The sequence below is a fragment of the Xenopus laevis genome, chromosome 8S (genome assembly GCF_017654675.1).
Source record: "Xenopus laevis strain J_2021 chromosome 8S, Xenopus_laevis_v10.1, whole genome shotgun sequence".
In the NCBI taxonomy this organism is placed as follows: Eukaryota; Metazoa; Chordata; class Amphibia; order Anura; family Pipidae; genus Xenopus; species Xenopus laevis.
This window is the reverse complement of record NC_054386.1, coordinates 16886929-16905664: the sequence shown is the minus strand read 5'-3', so window position 1 is coordinate 16905664 and position 18736 is coordinate 16886929. Positions and strand designations below refer to the sequence as shown.

The following is an 18736-nucleotide window of genomic DNA, read 5'->3' as shown; positions in this document are numbered from 1 at the left end:
CCTTCCCCCCCCCAGCAGCCAAACAAAAGAACAATGGGAAGGTAACCAGATAGCCGCTCCCTAACACAAGATAACAGCTGCCGGGTAGATCTAAGAACAACACTCAATAGTAAAAACCCATGTCCCACTGAGACACATTCAGTTACATTGAGAAGGAAAAACAGCAGCCTGCCAGAAAGCATTTCTCTCCTAAAGTGCAGGCACAAGTCACATGACCAGGGGCAGCTGGGAAATTGACAAAATCTCTAGCCCCATGTCAGATTTCAAAATTGAATATAAAAAAAAATCTGTTTCCTCTTTTGAGAAATGGATTTCGGTGCAGAAGTCTGCTGGAGGAGCACTATTAACTGATGCGTTTTGAAAAAAACATGTTTTCTGATGACAGGATCCCTTTAAACATATTTTAACTTAGCTTTAGACCCCCCCTTTTTTGTATTAGTAATGTTATTATGGTGAAGGATTGTGGGGGGGGGGGTTGAATCAATATAGAACCATATACTTTACATGATTTCCCCCTGTGATGTTGGATGATACGTACATGGCGTTTAATCGCTTCCCAGGATTAACTCAGCGTGGAGGCTGAACTGGAGGAAGTACAAGGTGCCGCGCTACTGTTCTCCCTGCTGAGATTTCATCTGACTTTCCCATCTCAGCCACTTGATCGCTCTCACTGCAGAGACGTCGACTGAGCTTGGAGAGGAGACTCGCCTAATGCACAGCAAAACGCTCCTCGCCAGTCTCTCTCTCAGTGCACGGCAATGGCTTTGTCAGCAGCGGATAAGAAGCGCCCAGAGCCCTGTCTGAGGCTTCGGGAAACCCGATTGCAACACTGATTTGTTTCCAGAACAGCATGCGTGTGTTGCGTTACCAGGGCCGGGGGTGGAGGTTGTGTGACCTGCCTATCGGACGCATTTTCTTAATAACAATAACATAGAGCGCGTCTGGATGTCTTCTGCTTAAAGAGAAAACGCTGTGAATCTGATCCTGCTCAGCGATTTCAGCAGCAGATCCCGCATTCGAACGCATGGGGAAAACAGCGCGGCGCGTTCTATAAGCAGCAGAGGAGAATAAGAGATCGCCAGTCTCAAAGCTGCCTCTGACCTTCAGCACCTCGGACTTTCAGCACCTCGGACAGCGACAACTTTCCCAGCCAACGTCTGGCGTTTGAGAGTCGATCCAAACCAGATAATGACTCCCAGCAACAGCTAAGCACTGGATTATTATAAGAGCAATACATGCAGGAATGATGGATGGTCGGTTCTTCGAGCAGTGGGTGCTGACTAAAGTGTTTGTACAGGAATCTTGGGTGGAAGTAATGGTTTGAGGATTATCCCCAATCAGGTACATTGCAAGGTCAAAGCCCAGATTTGGAAATCTCTATGCCAGGGAAAAGTTCATTGTATCGTTTTTTTGGGGGTTTACTTGTGGGGTTGCCCTCTGGCCGTCTCCTAAACTGTTGTGCCTCATTGTGTCTGATCCACGCTAAATTGTTGTGATTTTACTAGGCTGCAAGCCAGAGGTGATGTGATCTAAAGGATATGCCACACCGATGGTGTTTCCCCCATACTCTCCCTTTGCTGGAGATGATTTTACAAACCTCTTCTCCTTGCAGCCCATCCACCGTCGGTTTTAATGCAATTGGATTACACGACAAGCATATACCTTGGGTGAAAAATAAAAGTCTACCATTCTAGAATGCTAACGTTGGGCGAAGAGCACCGAAGTTACCAGAAACCAATTTGCAAGATCGTGAGATCCACCCTGAGGCACCTTGCTATAATTTTATCTGCAGGTAAAAAGTGCAGCTGCGATCCTCTTTACTCCCGAGGAATCAGGTAAACATTTAATCCTTCCATAATATTTTGGTCTGATCTTATTTCCTATGTCTTAACTGCATTGCAGACGGCTTTTACTTATTCATGCTTTTTTTTTTTTTTGCATTTGTTAGAGTGAGATGAAATGCCCAAGGGTGCTCCTTGTATGATGTACTGGTAGAATCATTTCTATTAAATGGAAAATAAATCTATACCTGAGCACTTAATCTAGCTGGGAAATGGGGGTGGGTATGGTTACATAGCATCCAGAAACCATTTATTGAAGCCTAGTTCTTCCATGCAACCTGTGTATTCTCTTGTTTTTAAATTGGACTGTTTTCATGTTGGTCCATCAGAAAAAGAGAAAACATATTGGTGCAGCAAGAGATAGAGCATTTGGCTTCTTGTCAGCTAATTCATGATGGAACCGACATGAGCTGAGCTGTTTCATTTCATAAAAGCACTGCAAAAGGAATAGGTAAAAACAGTTTGGTGTTTGGGGTGCTGACATATTAAGCACAATTGTGTTGGGGTATTTAGTTATATAACAGAAACAGATGGTTCATAATCTGGGGCATAATAAAGGGCTGCATTTTTTTCTGTGGATATGTTACACCCACTGGATATTACAACACTTGATTGGCCTGGCATGTTTTTTTTTTTTTTTCCTTTTGTATTATAACTCATCTGAACAAGAAATCAGGACTGTAAAATGCATTCAAGGGAAAATAAAGCAAGCCTTCTTCTTTGCAGTTTTCAGTATAGTTTCAAGGGAAAGCAGATTCTGTACTTACCGTACAAACGGTCCTCATTAGTCGTTGTTTTATTTATTTATTTATTATTATGAACAGGTTAATAATTCAGCAGCATTATGCTTTATTTGTATGTCTATTTTTTTTTAATGGCTGGTAGCATCAGCAGTCAGCTATTTGATACGGGCGCCTCTCCATCTTGGCCTTGTGCTCTTTGACAATAAACATTTCAGGGGAGGGGAACGGGAAATGATTTTCTTTCATTTTCAAGCAGCTGTTAAAGGAGCTGGGATTTTTATTTTCTTTAGTGGCTTGATGCATTTTCACCTATTTCCATATGATGGCATTTGCTGCCCATTGGATGCAGGAATGTAGCAAGAAGCTGCTGGCTCTCTCTCTCACAGGCTGGTGGTGCCAGTGGACTACTTAAAAGACTGTTCTATTGCACCTTGCTTCCTTAACCCTTGTCATGCCTGTGTGCTGCATTTTCCCTAGCTACAAAGTAAACCGTCTTTATCAGTAATAATTAGGAAATGCATCAGAAACTTGTGGATAGTATATTATTTTGGTCTTTTCTAATCAATTGCATCTATCTTTCTCTATCATCATCTATCATCGCCAAAAAAAAGGCAGTACATTGATTTGAGGAGTTCATGGATTGAATTGGATTATATAGAACACAGGTGTTTTCAGCTACAGTATCTCTCTCTCTCTCTTGATGATATATTTGCTGTGCTTAATGTCAATGGACTTTCATAGTCATACAGGTATGTCTGACCTTGTTCCTATCTCTATTTAAATGATGTCTTTGGAAAAAGATTGCCTAACTACAAGGTTGTGTGGACGCACAATAAAAGCTTAAAATAGCAGTTATTCTGCTTGTTTGTGTTTCCCAACCTCTGTATTCTAACTACAAGGTGTGTGTTTATATATATATATATATATATATATATATATATATATATATATATATATATATTTATATTCTAATCTAAGCCAGGTCATTAGTTGGGTGCTGGGACAGCAGAAAGATTTGAGAACAAACAAATGCATATACTCTGCAAGTGGGATGAGTTCTTTTTCAAACTGATTAGGCATTGAGGAGGCTGTATCTTTTTCATCCTGTGCTCCACATGCAATCTGGAATGCTCCCCGATGCCAATTAGACAAACCTATTTTATAACATGTGCAAGGCTGATGAATTCTAGCCTGGCCCCTCTAAATTTAGATTCCTCTCTGGTCCGTGCGATATGTTAAAATGAGCTCACGCCATTTTGGGTGCCCTCTGGATCTATTCAGAGACAAGTGACATATTCATCTTCCTCTTTAAGGGATTCCTGTGCATGTCATTTATTCATATTCTAGATTCCACCTACAGCTGCAGAGCAGATTTTATAGAACACCACAAAGATTTATGTTCCTCGTCACCCCCTCTTTGGGGGTGGAAATTGATATCTGTATATCTGTTGTTTATACGAACAAGAAATGCAAAATTGTGATGTGAAAATTGTGATGAAATGCACTAGTACAGTAACTCTTCTTTATCTATTTGTAACACCTCACTTACTGAGTTAATTGGCACAGTCATTACAGAACTGCACATCACTAAATGGATAATACACACACACCAACACATCATGTACAGTAAATTAGTATGTTGCACTTGGCTTTTAGTGGCGCCATAGATTGTTATCCTCCCCCTAGAGAATAAGCATGAGAATAAAATAATTGCCATCGTCTTTAAAATGTCTTGTAAAACGTATTACCACTAACATGTGGTACTGGATTGCTAACACTCAGGAAGCTATTGTAAGCCCTGCTAACTTAACAGTATGAGTCATGTCGTATGTTCATTATTATGATCAATTATAACAGACAGTCCAATCCTGCAGGCTATGTGATACCAGTGCATTACATAGTAGGGCATACTGTATTAATAATTACTGAGATTTGCTATCCGCTCTCAGAAATATTGTGCTTAAAATCCACTTGGGCCCATTTATCAAGTTGCTGAGAGGGGCATACATGCCACAATGACACAATTTGCATTTGAATAATAGAGTATAGCAATTGTGCAAATACAGATAGCCTTTCAGACACACAGCAATTGTGCAATTACAGACAGCCTTTCAGACACACAACGATTGTGCAAATACAGATACAGTAGCCTTTCAGACACACAGCCATTTGCTACATATATTCAGAGAGCAAGGAAGGGGAAGAAAGAAAGAGAGAAAGAGAGAAAGAGAGAAAGAAAGAAAGAAAGAAAGAAAGAAAGAAAGAAAGAAAGAAAGAAAGAAAGAAAGAAAGAAAGAAAGAAAGAAAGAAAGAAAGAAAGAAAGAACAGGGAAATGGAACCTAAGAGATATATCATGGGAAACTTAACAATGACAGTTGCTCTTCTCTTCATAAAGCATAACCACTGTGTCTAAGTAAAATGTAAAAACACAGGGGGAAAATACATATATCATTGTCTTCATTGGAAAGCCACTTCATAATCATCTCTGTGATGATTTCCCAATCCCGTTTCTACTGCTGTAATGTACTGTAACATTTTTTTTGAATCAAACATTCCCCAATTCCCAGCACTCTCTCAAAGTTTTCAGGTTATAGTAGGAGGTGTAGTTGCAGCGCTAGTTGTAGCTGGAGATATAGCAAGCATAATATGTGTAGACATCCTCAGTGAAGAATGTCTCCAGCTTTGTTTTATTAAGAGCTTGACTAAGAGGCTAAACATTCCATTCCATTAGTTTTGGCTATTAATGGATGGACACTATGTGGGCTTAGTGGAGGTTGCTAGTGTTTGCTACTGTAAGTTGCTGCTGTAACTAGCAGTATACAGTATCTCAAACTGTGAACAGGGACGCTCTGGCCATGAGGCAATGGGGAGAATCTTGTCTCAGGCGGCACGGAGCGGCCAGATACCAAGGGCGGCAAAAAGCCGCCTCTGGTAACTTTAAGAGACGAATTTCCGTTTTTTAAAATGAAAATTCGGCTCTTCTAGTACAGCGAGTGTAATAGCGCTCACTGCACTAGTGATGCGGCCCCTCCTCCTCAGACGGCAGCAGCCCCTGAAACGGGCTTCACTTGGAAGCCATTGTACCTTTGAGGCTCCCTTGCAAAGGCCTCAGTGGATTTGTTCCTCTCCACATGTAGCAGTAGCCATGCTATATATAGTGAATAAATTACCCCCTATTGTAAAATATAAGGATATTATAAGTCACAGAGGAGTTCCATGACCATATAAAAACACTTCTAATATCCTCCTATTTTCCAACAAGGGGTACTTTATTTATTATAATACATAAGTTTAAGTGAGTCACGTGACAAACATGACATCACTACTCACTGTTTATAACTGATGACACCACTAGTCACCGCTTATAAGGATATCATTTACAAGATATTCATGGCATTTGTGTATTATATGTATATAAAATGTCACAACATTGCATTTCAGTTGTACATTTTCTGTAGCAGTTTTTTCTAATCACAAAATATAATTTTGGTGTTAAGGCTTTAATATAAAGGGACATTTGCAATTCATGGTGTAGTAAAGCGGCATTTCCGGTGTTTATTGGTGGATTAGGTTTATATCTCTATAAATGTGTGTTGCGAGAAGTGGCCTTAATTGTTCTAATTGTTTATGTGGTGCTGATTCTTAGTAGCTATATCACAGCATCTTATACTGTCTGAAATGGATTGAAAATGCTATTCTTTCAAAATGCATGCCCTTTCCCTTCTATTTACCTCCAATTTAATTTTCTAGTCCTTTCATAAAGAATATTCAATAGAATGGGAATTGGATACTGGCAGAGATGAACATTTTGGTTTATGCTGCTCATTCTGAGAGGGTTATGATTCTTGGGTAACATTGCCACCACAATTGTTTTTTTAATTTTCCAAATGAAGAGGTGTTTAACGAAAGTGTTCCAGGTCGATGGCTGCAAGCAAGCTACCTTCTTTTCTATGACCAAATTACAAAATTGTGACTCAATTAGCAACTATTGCTTGCCACAGAAAATATTCCAAAGGGATGATTGCCTTTAGAAATGTGAGAGCTCTAGTAATACATATGCCTCCTTAGCTAAATTAAATGTATGATAAAAAAACAGATGTTTTATGGGAGAGCATTTAAACAAATCAGGCCATAATTCCACCTGGCGTTCGACAATATGGAGTATGATGATAGTTTAAAAGTAAACGATGAAAGCTTGCCAATAGGGTAGCTCACCAGCTGAATGGTCATAAGTCAGTAAAGTTGGTCTAATAAAGTTCTAATTACAAAGTTACACGAGGCTGATTTTACTAGTCCCTCAAATGACATTTCCTTGTGTACCTCCTTATAACTGAATATATGTTGGCTTTAGGCATTTTCTTGCATCTACCCATGTACATGTTTTTTCTGTCTATGCATATTGCCCTGTGTTTTTTATCTCACTGTACCCTTCATCCAGATTGAAACTATGCATTGCACTAAATGAGCAACTGCCTGTCATTATGTTGTAGTAGCTATAGAGTAACAGATGGAGAAACAAAATGACCAATTTATTACATTTCCCTAGCTGACCAATTAGTCATGTATGTGCCTACAATTGAGTTGGATTTAGTAGTCATACAGAACAACATAGTCAGTTATTAAAGGTTAATTCAGCAGACTGGAAATTATTGTGCTAATTTATCAAGGGGTAGGTGCAAGCGCTAGCATGCTAATTGTACCCCATTACTAAATGGTGCATTACAAAATGCAGTCTGTGCCTTGTGCCAGTTTGGCATATCTGGAGCAGGGAGCAGGGTCTAGCAATCAGGATGCCAGGAAACCATTTATTAATGCTGAAATTGAGGTGGTATATACAGGAATTTACAATAGATACACTGTGGGGCCCATTCACCAAGCTCGAGTGAAGGATTCGAAGTAGAAAAACTTTCGAAGTGTTTTTTGGGCTACTTCGACCTTCGACTTCGACTTCATATCGAAGGATTCGAACTAAAAATCGTTCGACTATTCGACTATTCGATAGTCGAAGTACTGTCTCTTTAAGAAAAAGCTTCGACCCCCTAGTTCGCCACCTAAAAGCTACCGAACCCAATGTTAGCCTATGGGGAAGGTCCCCATAGGCTTGCCTAACTTTTTTTGGTCGAAGGATAATCGTTCGATCGTTGGATTAAAATCCTTCGAATCGTTCGATTCAAAGGATTTAATTGTTTGATCGAACGATTATTCCTTCGATCGTTCGATCGAAGTTTTTGCGCAAAATCCTTCGACTTCAATATTCGAAGTCGAAGGATTTTCATTCCCAGTCGAATATCGAGGGCTAATTAACCCTCGATATTCGACCCTTGATGAATTTGCCCCTGTGCATCCTCATATTATTAAATGATATATTCATTGTTATAATTTCAATAGATGTTCACTTACATGCTTTTTTATGTAGATGCTAATGTATGAGTAGGTATTATACACAATATTCCTCACCTGAGCTCCCCACTCTGTCACAATATATACCCTCTGATAAGGCTGGTCCCAATGTCGCATATTTTCAGAGCACACTGGTAAGACAGACATCAAGCACCAGAAGAATCCAAGTCAGGTACAATTAATGATTTTAGATTCCTACCGCACACCTCCAATTCACCAATCCTGCAGTAGTGGTGCGTCCTTCCGTTGACCCGGCCGGGCCACCCAACAACGTGTATTTTTGAAGAAACGGATCCGCACACACAGATTATTGCAGTCGGGGAGTATCCCCTTTTATTTGCCACCAAACATTCAACGTTTCGGGGGGGCACACCCTCCCTTCATCAGGATACATTTTTTGTGCAGTGACCCTATTTAAATCCAACTTCCCCCACCTTCTTTTCCTATGATGCCGTTTACCAAGCAATTAACCCTTCAGTGCAATAAATAAATACATTACCATTCACATTCAATTCTATTTTGAAATAACAGTTGACATCATATTGTCATATATATTACAGTGTCCATGTGCAATTCTTATTAAAACAATAAATACTGTGTAAATATATAGTGTATAGTTAAAATTCATTATTACATAATAAGATCCATTATGTTATACATAGATTTTACTACCTTACTGTCTTTGGGATTTCTAGTTACCCTTTAACACTCTATGTTATCACTGAAGTTGTTATCTGTAAAAAAATTAAAAACATGTAAGAAGATTAAAAAGTTATCTTTCACAAGAAACACGTATAACTGAAATTTTCATTCAAGCCTTTCGGTGCAAGTGTTTTTAACTGCCATATCCAAAAGGCCTCACGTCTCAATAAAGCCCTTTGATCTGTCTCACCTTCCTGCCTATGTACTACCTCCAGTATTTGCCACCCACATGGGCACTTTAGTAGATACACCACCCCCTCTGTATCACTGAAACAATTTGCAACTTGTGATACAGAGGGGGTGGTGTATCTACTAAAGTGCCCATGTGGGTTATGTTATGTTGGTCAGACCTCTAGGGCATTTAAAACTCGAATGAATGAGCATAAAAGTACAATAAGAAATTATAAACCAGAGGAGAAAGGAGGTACCATAGGCCAGAAAAAAGAGAAAGAGAAAGAGAGATTTAAGAAAGAAACCTTGTTGGCGAAGCATTTTTTTGAGACAAAACACAACATTTCACAACTTAGGTGGCAAATACTGGAGGTAGTACATAGGCAGGAAGGTGAGACAGATCAAAGGGCTTTATTGAGACGTGAGGCCTTTTGGATATGGCAGTTAAAAACACTTGCACCGAAAGGCTTGAATGAAAATTTCAGTTATACGTGTTTCTTGTGAAAGATAACTTTTTAATCTTCTTACATGTTTTTAATTTTTTTACAGATAACAACTTCAGTGATAACATAGAGTGTTAAAGGGTAACTAGAAATCCCAAAGACAGTAAGGTAGTAAAATCTATGTATAACATAATGGATCTTATTATGTAATAATGAATTTTAACTATACACTATATATTTACACAGTATTTATTGTTTTAATAAGAATTGCACATGGACACTGTAATATATATGACAATATGATGTCAACTGTTATTTCAAAATAGAATTGAATGTGAATGGTAATGTATTTATTTATTGCACTGAAGGGTTAATTGCTTGGTAAACGGCATCATGGGAAAAGAAGGTGGGGGAAGTTGGATTTAAATAGGGTCACTGCACAAAAAATGTATCCTGATGAAGGGAGGGTGTGCCCCCCCGAAACGTTGAATGTTTGGTGGCAAATAAAAGGGGATACTCCCCGACTGCAATAATCTGTGTGTGCGGATCCGTTTCTTCAAAAATACACGTTGTCAGGTACAATTAAGACACAAAAACTGTTGATTATATTGCATAACAAATCCACTACTGAAACGGATAAAGATATTAGGCCCCACCGAGTTCTGTTACTTGTATTATGGTCATAGAACTTATTTGTTATCTTTATAAATTACAGTAGTGGTATGTTAGCCAAAATGATCCACAATTTTCATAGTTATCCAAAATACATTATCCAAAACAGTTTACTAATGCATTTTCCTCCAGTACCTTTGTTTTTCAGTCTGAATTGATGGTGTTATGCTCACATCCAGGAGCAACCAGCCTTCTTACCCCTACAACTTTTCAATTACATGTTAAAACATAAACAATAGTTTAACCACATTCATTTTAAGATCTTCCAATACTTCTTGCTCTCAGCTGCATATAATCCTCCATGATAAAACTATCCACCTTTTACTTGATGGCACAAAGCATAAAATGCATGCTAGTATAAATCCATGCTAATATGTTTTCTTAGTATTTAAATATAGTTTTTGGGGCCGATTCACTAAATTCGAGTGAAGGATTCGAAGTAAAAAAACTTTGAATTTCGAAGTATTTTTTGGGCTACTTCGACCATCGAATGGCTACTTCGACCTTCGACTACGACTTCGAATCGAAGGATTCATAGTAAAAATCGTACGACTATTCAACCATTCGATAGTCGAAGTACTGTCTCTTTAAAAAAAACTTCGACCCCCTAGTTCGGCAGCTAAAAGCTACCGAACTCAATGTAGTCGAAGGATTTCTATTCCTAGTCGAATATCGAGGGTTAATTAACCCTCGATATTCGACCCTTAGTGAATCAGCCCCTTAATATCCTTAAGGCATGGCTCTCTAAATGACTGAAAAGCCTCTTATTCGGCAAACCCTATCATTATCTATCATTTTTTCTATCATATATATATTATATGTCCAGCCTGGTGCACTCAACCAAGATCAAAAAATGCCTGGGTGCTGGTCTAAAAAATAATTACATAAACCAAATTCAACAAACCGCACTCCAAGGACTTTGTAGTGTGAACAAACGATTACTCTTTATTTCGACGTTTCGGCGCCAAACTAGTCTGCATGACATCAATGGTGGACCTGTTGTTGATACTTAGTTTTAAATGTGGTACCAGCTAAGTTTAAATTGCGATTTTTCTTTAATGGTTTTTTAATGAATTTTGATAAATCAACCAGTTATTTATTAACCAGTAGAGGATTCCTACAGCTGTATACCCTATGGGTTGTCGCTAAATTTTGACGACTGCATTACGTCAGTAAGACTGCATGTTTCCTGCCATTTCATGTAAATATATATAGCAGACATAACATGTAATTATTACTTTTAGAAAGACCTGTGACCAGGCCGAAACACCAGTCTCTTACTACAATAAAATCATCTTTTTAACCTATCATAAAGCCCTGAGAGTGCGGACCTTATTGGATGTGAGTAAATTAATTGACTGGTCACTGCACCCAGGCATGTGAATTATATTTTCGAGAGTGCCGGCAACATGGAGGTTGTATATATATATATTTTTTAAAACCATTAGGCGGGGTGCAATGAGGCTGTGACCACAAAATACATATAGTCAAATACAAGAGTCCTCTGCACTCAACCCATTATCAATATATTTAAGACAGCGACATTTTGTGCATACTGCTACTAAAAATGCCTTACCCTTTAAACAAAACAGGGATTGTTCGTCCATATATTGCAATATATTTAAGCTGGCCAACTACGTCAAAGTCATCCCATATCTGGCCAGTCCTATGCTCAATTTTATCTGATTCATTAAGAATTCTATTGCTTCATTATACATTTTACAAAGGGACTAGGTATTACCTGCAACTTAACTTGCTGCTTTCAAAGTAAACCTCCATACTTGGCTGCCCTTTTATTAGACACCAGTGGGATCACCTGACTATAGCTGGGAAGGGTGGGAGCTACAACATAGAGCTGGTCACTGCTCCTGTATAAACTATAACAAACAAGGGAAAGTTGTGCTCACCACTATTTTTTAAAACCATTAGGCGGGGGTGCAATGAGGCTGTGACCACAAAATACATATAGTCAAATACAAGAGTCCTCTGCACTCAACCCATTATCAATATATTTAAGACAGCGACATTTTGTGCATACTGCTACTAAAAAATGCCTTACCCTTTAAACAAAACAGGGATTGTTCGTCCATATATTGCAATATATTTAAGCTGGCCAACTACGTCAAAGTCATCCCATATCTGGCCAGTTCTATGCTCAATTTTATCTGATTCATTAAGAATTCTATTGCTTCATTATACATTTTACAAAGGGACTAGGTATTACCTGCAACTTAACTTGCTGCTTTCAAAGTAAACCTCCATACTTGGCTGCCCTTTTATTAGACACCAGTGGGATCACCTGACTATAGCTGGGAAGGTGGGAGCTACAACATAGAGCTGGTCACTGCTCCTGTATAAACTATAACAAACAAGGGAAAGTTGTGCTCACCACTATTTTTTAAAACCATTAGGCGGGGGTGCAATGAGGCTGTGACCACAAAATACATATAGTCAAATACAAGAGTCCTCTGCACTCAACCCATTATCAATATATTTAAGACAGCGACATTTTGTGCATACTGCTACTAAAAAATGCCTTACCCTTTAAACAAAACAGGGATTGTTCGTCCATATATTGACTATATGTATTTTGTGGTCACAGCCTCATTGCACCCCCGCCTAATGGTTTTAAAAAATAGTGGTGAGCACAACTTTCCCTTGTTTGTTATAGTTTATACAGGAGCAGTGACCAGCTCTATGTTGTAGCTCCCACCCTTCCCAGCTATAGTCAGGTGATCCCACTGGTGTCTAATAAAAGGGCAGCCAAGTATGGAGGTTTACTTTGAAAGCAGCAAGTTAAGTTGCAGGTAATACCTAGTCCCTTTGTAAAATGTATAATGAAGCAATAGAATTCTTAATGAATCAGATAAAATTGAGCATAGGACTGGCCAGATATGGGATGACTTTGACGTAGTTGGCCAGCTTAAATATATTGCAATATATGGACGAACAATCCCTGTTTTGTTTAAAGGGTAAGGCATTTTTTAGTAGCAGTATGCATAAAATGTCGCTGTCTTAAATATATTGATAATGGGTTGAGTGCAGAGGACTCTTGTATTTGACTATATGTATTTTGTGGTCACAGCCTCATTGCACCCCGCCTAATGGTTTTAAAAAATAGTGGTGAGCACAACTTTCCCTTGTTTGTTATAGTTTATACAGGAGCAGTGACCAGCTCTATGTTGTAGCTCCCACCCTTCCAGCTATAGTCAGGTGATCCCACTGGTGTCTAATAAAAGGGCAGCCAAGTATGGAGGTTTACTTTGAAAGCAGCAAGTTAAGTTGCAGGTAATACCTAGTCCCTTTGTAAAATGTATAATGAAGCAATAGAATTCTTAATGAATCAGATAAAATTGAGCATAGGACTGGCCAGATATGGGATGACTTTGACGTAGTTGGCCAGCTTAAATATATTGCAATATATGGACGAACAATCCCTGTTTTGTTTAAAGGGTAAGGCATTTTTTAGTAGCAGTATGCACAAAATGTCGCTGTCTTAAATATATTGATAATGGGTTGAGTGCAGAGGACTCTTGTATTTGACTATATGTATTTTGTGGTCACAGCCTCATTGCACCCCCGCCTAATGGTTTTAAAAAATAGTGGTGAGCACAACTTTCCCTTGTTTGTTATAGTTTATACAGGAGCAGTGACCAGCTCTATGTTGTAGCTCCCACCCTTCCCAGCTATAGTCAGGTGATCCCACTGGTGTCTAATAAAAGGGCAGCCAAGTATGGAGGTTTACTTTGAAAGCAGCAAGTTAAGTTGCAGGTAATACCTAGTCCCTTTGTAAAATGTATAATGAAGCAATAGAATTCTTAATGAATCAGATAAAATTGAGCATAGGACTGGCCAGATATGGGATGACTTTGACGTAGTTGGCCAGCTTAAATATATTGCAATATATGGACGAACAATCCCTGTTTTGTTTAAAGGGTAAGGCATTTTTTAGTAGCAGTATGCACAAAATGTCGCTGTCTTAAATATATTGATAATGGGTTGAGTGCAGAGGACTCTTGTATTTGACTATATATATATATATATATATATATATATATATATATATATATATATATATATATAGAGAGACAAATGCCTTTTAGCTTTGCTATTGATCAATGAACAAATATAATATATGTTTTAACCTTCAACATTCATCATTGAGTATTTTTCCCCAGATCTTACTGTTTGTCAACCACTTACCAAAGAGTGAGCTGCTTTAAGCACATTAATAAAACAGAACCCGGAAAGCACGAAGGATTTTCTTGCTTGAGATATTTGATTATCTCTTGAGAAATCTAGGCTGAAACACTGCTATTTATTTTAGATAAACTCTTTAATAAAGCCTGTTGTTATAGTTCAACTATATTTATTTATATGTTTGAGGGCAGGCTCTTTACTTACAGGCATATTGTCTGCAATTAGTTAAAAGAATTGTATTGCAGTTGAGCAGGCACTCAAAGGACCTATCCTCCACACGAAAGTAATATGTTTATTCACTTCTTATGGCATAGCCTTATGCATTTCGTATTTTCACAGACACTTAATCATATGTTAAAAGAATTATACAGTGTAACTCATTTGTTAACATGTGATGTTAGTTGATTACAACTGTTTTAAGCAGATTACTATACTCAAAAGAAGATTATTGACTGACATACTGTATATCCGCATTCAATGGGAGAGGGTAATATGAGGTCAAATGAGCATGAATACATGCATGGCAAAATATACATGCAAAACACACATACAGTACCACGGGCATTTTAATTATTCTAGGGTAAATAAAAACATGCAAGTGCAGAATTACTCTTTTTAGAATCACCAAACATTTCAAAGGAAGCTTTTTCAACTTTTACGACAGAACTATACTTGTCCAACGGGAACAAAAAGAATATTATATAATTGTTTTTTTTTCAAGTGGTCCCCACCACATGAGGGTATTACTAATGAATATATAGTAGAGTACGAACTCTTTTTAAGCCTATATCCTGTTCATGTAAGTGAATAGTATTTACAGGCAGCAAGAATAAGCAGGAAGCCTATACTATCCAAATGCCAACAGAGTCATTCAGAGTATTATTCATTAGATTGCCAACTCTTTCCAATTAAGCAAGATGCAAGAGGGAAATGTTAGTGCTGCTAGACATGAAAACTTTTAAATTACAGGTAAAGACTTTAGCTGCACTTCCCACTGAGATATAAACAATATATCTATAGGGCACAATGCTGTGACTCACTACCTTTCTCTGTGTAATAGCAATGTAAGCACAAGTGGCTATACAGTATGTCACCATATTCTCAGCAGATTATGTTTAATTAGCAGTCTAGAATATTGCTTACCTCTCTAAGCACAATAAAAAACACTCAATATGCTTTACATATATAAAGAAAGGAATAACACTTTACATACCATTTTTTTTACAAAACAAATAATAAAATATAAAATGAAACTATGTATAGTGATGGGCGAATTTGCGTTTCGCTGAAAAATTTGCGAAATGGCGAAAAATTCGCGAAACGGCGCCGGCGTCTCGTTTTTGATGCCGGCGCCCGTTTTTGACGCCGGCGCCCGTTTTTTCTAAAAAAAAACATTTTTTGATGCCGGCGAATTTTTGCCGCGAATTTCCGCGGGCGTTTCCCGAATTTATTCGCTGGCGGCGAATCACGCAAATTCGTCGCAAATTCGCGCCTGGCGTATAAATTCGCCCATCACTAACTATGTACAGGTATTGAATCCGTTATCAGGATAAGAAAGTTCCGAATTACGGAATGGCCATCTCCCATAGACTCTCATTATAATGAAATAATCCAAATTTTAAAAATTATTTCCTTTTTCTCTGTAATAATAAAACAGTAGCTTGTACTTGAGCCAAACTAAGATATAATCAATCCTTATTGGAGGCAAAACCAGCTTATTGGGTTTATTTAATGTTTACATGATTTTCTAGTAGAGTTAAGGTATGAAGATCCAAATTACGGAAAGATCCATTATCTGGCAAACCCCAGGTCCCGAGCATTCTGGATAATTGGTCCCATACCCGTACAGACATCTGTCAACTGTAATAAAGGAAGATTATTTCATACTTACCGAGATCTTCCTTTCCTAGACGTACTCCATGTCAGTACGTTACGGGATAGCCCCTCCTCCCTGCTCCAATTAGAAGGAACCTCCCCAAGCCTTTAAAAGGCCAACCACACCCACCTACCGGCGTCTTTGTAACAAGCTCTTAAATTACCGGAAAAGAAAGGGCGGGTGTACTGACATGGAGTACGTCTAGGAAAGGAAGATCTCGGTAAGTATGAAATAATCTTCCTTTTTCCCTAGACGTACTCCATGTCAGTACGTTACGGGACATAGCAAGTTAACGTTATCCCATGGGAGGGAATATGCTTTAAGAAGAAACTGTAATAAGGAAAGGAGTATCTCTGACTAGATAGTCCACCATCATACAAACTCCTTACCTTAATATAGCGAGTCCAGGTGAAAACCCCAGAATAAGTTCACCAGGCTAAGAATAGAGCTATAGTATAGCATATACTATAGAGAAAGAGAGAGAGAGCGCGAGAGAGAGAGATGTTAGCCCACTGAGAGTGAGGAACAAGTTAGCTCACTAACCACCACTTCACCCTCCAGAAGAGAGAGAGAGAGAGAGAGGAAGACAGTCCTGTAAAAGGCAAATTCAGCAAGCTGAAATACTTACTCTCCTACTCACCAAATAGCATTCATCACATGTATGCCTAAATTCAGTGCAAATTGCAAGGTACCTGTAAGAAACACTTGGTAGGAGTAAGAACCCAAACAGACACAATATAGAAATGATCTACTTAGGATATATCCATAAATGTAGGATATCCAATGAACCCTGAGGTACCCAAGGCCAGTACCATAAATATCTTCATATCAGAATGCATGTTAGTCAGGACTGTTCTAACCGAAAGCAGATCCTAAAGATCGGAGACAAGGGCACCTGAAGAAAATAATTGGGATTAGAATTCCTTACCCTGTGTAAGGTCCTGTGATGAGGCAGACTCAATTAACTGTAAAGAGTTGAGCAACTCCAGTACCTAAGAAAGAGCCCCTGTTGGTTGACCCAACCTAGTACTCAGAGGTATAACTGAATACCCCTAAGGTTACAGATCCCAATAACCACAGTGCAACTAAAGGACTAATTCCAAGATTTATGGAGGCAGATTATATGCCCTGGATAAATGTTTCTAGTCACCCCACAAACCTGTGTTCTCTCTACCCATAAGGGACCCACTTATATGTGGAATCAACTATACTACATATTTAATCGTTGAGGCTGACCTTGGAACTGGAGGGACGCTATGGATGTTCCAGTAAGTGTCAGAAGGGCCTCTGATCTACTAGAGTCATGCTGGGTCATATGTATCAGGAGTGGCGCAGGAATGTGAATCCGAGAACAAACCAGGATAATAGGAGTGTTGTATCTGGAAGTTACCTGGACATTGAGCTCTGTGCGAATGTTTCAGACACAATTTTCAGCAGGTGTAAATGTAATCCCCCTAGCATAGGGAATAATGTGACAGACATGGTCAAAACAGACAAAAAAAAAAAAAATACTTCCAAGCTCCCATTTGAAGCTAGACAAACCTGTATGACAGATACATAAAATATCCTTAATTCATTCTCAATGAAATTAATGACTAGAAGTGGTAAGAGATTACACTCTACTGTAATGACTGCAACCGTCCCACTTAAGGGAAGACTATGATCCTGCTCAGAAGAGCCAAGTACATTTTCGGCCGAAACAATAGGACAAGTAGCAACTGCAGTATGTAACTGTAAGGAGGAAAGATCCAAAACTGCTGGTGTTCCAAGAGGGCACAGACATAGAGAGGGAAAATAATTAACGCTCCTAGGACGCCTCCATCTGCTGTCCAATCAGTTACCTATCTGGTGTGGAAGAACAGCCAGCCCTGTATTCTAAAAAACCACTAACTAGGGGATTGAGAAATTGAAGAAAAAAATAAATAAATGGGCCCAAAATAAGTGCCTTCTGGACACAGAGCCTTAAGTCACAAAGCCGTTTTGATGATAGTATAAGGTAGTATAAGCAGAATATCCCTATCCTGGGCCAGACTTGAACAGAGGTCATCTCTATGGACTAACAAGACACTTTGAGGACTCCTATAGCCTGAAAACCCTTGGTTTGAAATATATACCTTATGCAAATTCCCAGTGGCCTGATATGTATGTGTACCCTGTCTCTATAGACACCCTGTATTGGCAGATAAAATGTCCCATCTATCCTGACATTAAGAATATCAGTAGAAATAGTATAGGAATAACACTGGGTAGTGGCTCCCCTCTCTAATTTGTAGGAGGCACTAAGGAGTCACCCTAGAAAATGGTAGAAATACATCTGGGGATCCTTCAGCCAAGCATAGAGAACTGTATACCTTGTTCTTCCTTAAACCTATGAATATGGAATTTCCACAGGTTGCACCCCTAGAAACTAGCCAGATGTCCTGGCTGCTATAGTGAAATTTATGGATGAAGAGTTCAAGTACTGATTGTTCCAGGAATCTTCAAAAATACTATATGTTGCATAAAAATATAGGTTTATTGAGCCAACGTTTCTGGTTCCAAAAAAGAACCCATCCCAAGGACACAAATCATATATAGATATCTGTGCAAACATATATACACACTCATATACATGCCTTAGTATTAAAATATATGCACCTGCCTATGGCCCTCTTATAGATGCAAACATATATGTTGCTTGGTAGACC

General features: G+C 38.6%; 1 protein-coding gene across 2 annotated transcripts in view; it reads left to right on the top strand.

The window, feature by feature from the left end:
* The first annotated feature begins 574 nt into the window (after nt 1–574).
* Nucleotides 575–18736, top strand: part of lrfn5.S (leucine rich repeat and fibronectin type III domain containing 5 S homeolog) — a 127110-nt gene continuing 108948 nt past the window's right edge. Inside the window, exon 1 of one of the 2 annotated variants that reach the window (XM_018232378.2) lies at nt 575–1835. The gene's annotated coding sequence lies outside the window, so the exon portion shown is untranslated. Of the gene's footprint in view, nt 1836–3103; nt 3334–18736 lie in introns of those variants that run through there. The other variant, XM_041574879.1, reaches the window with a different exon arrangement.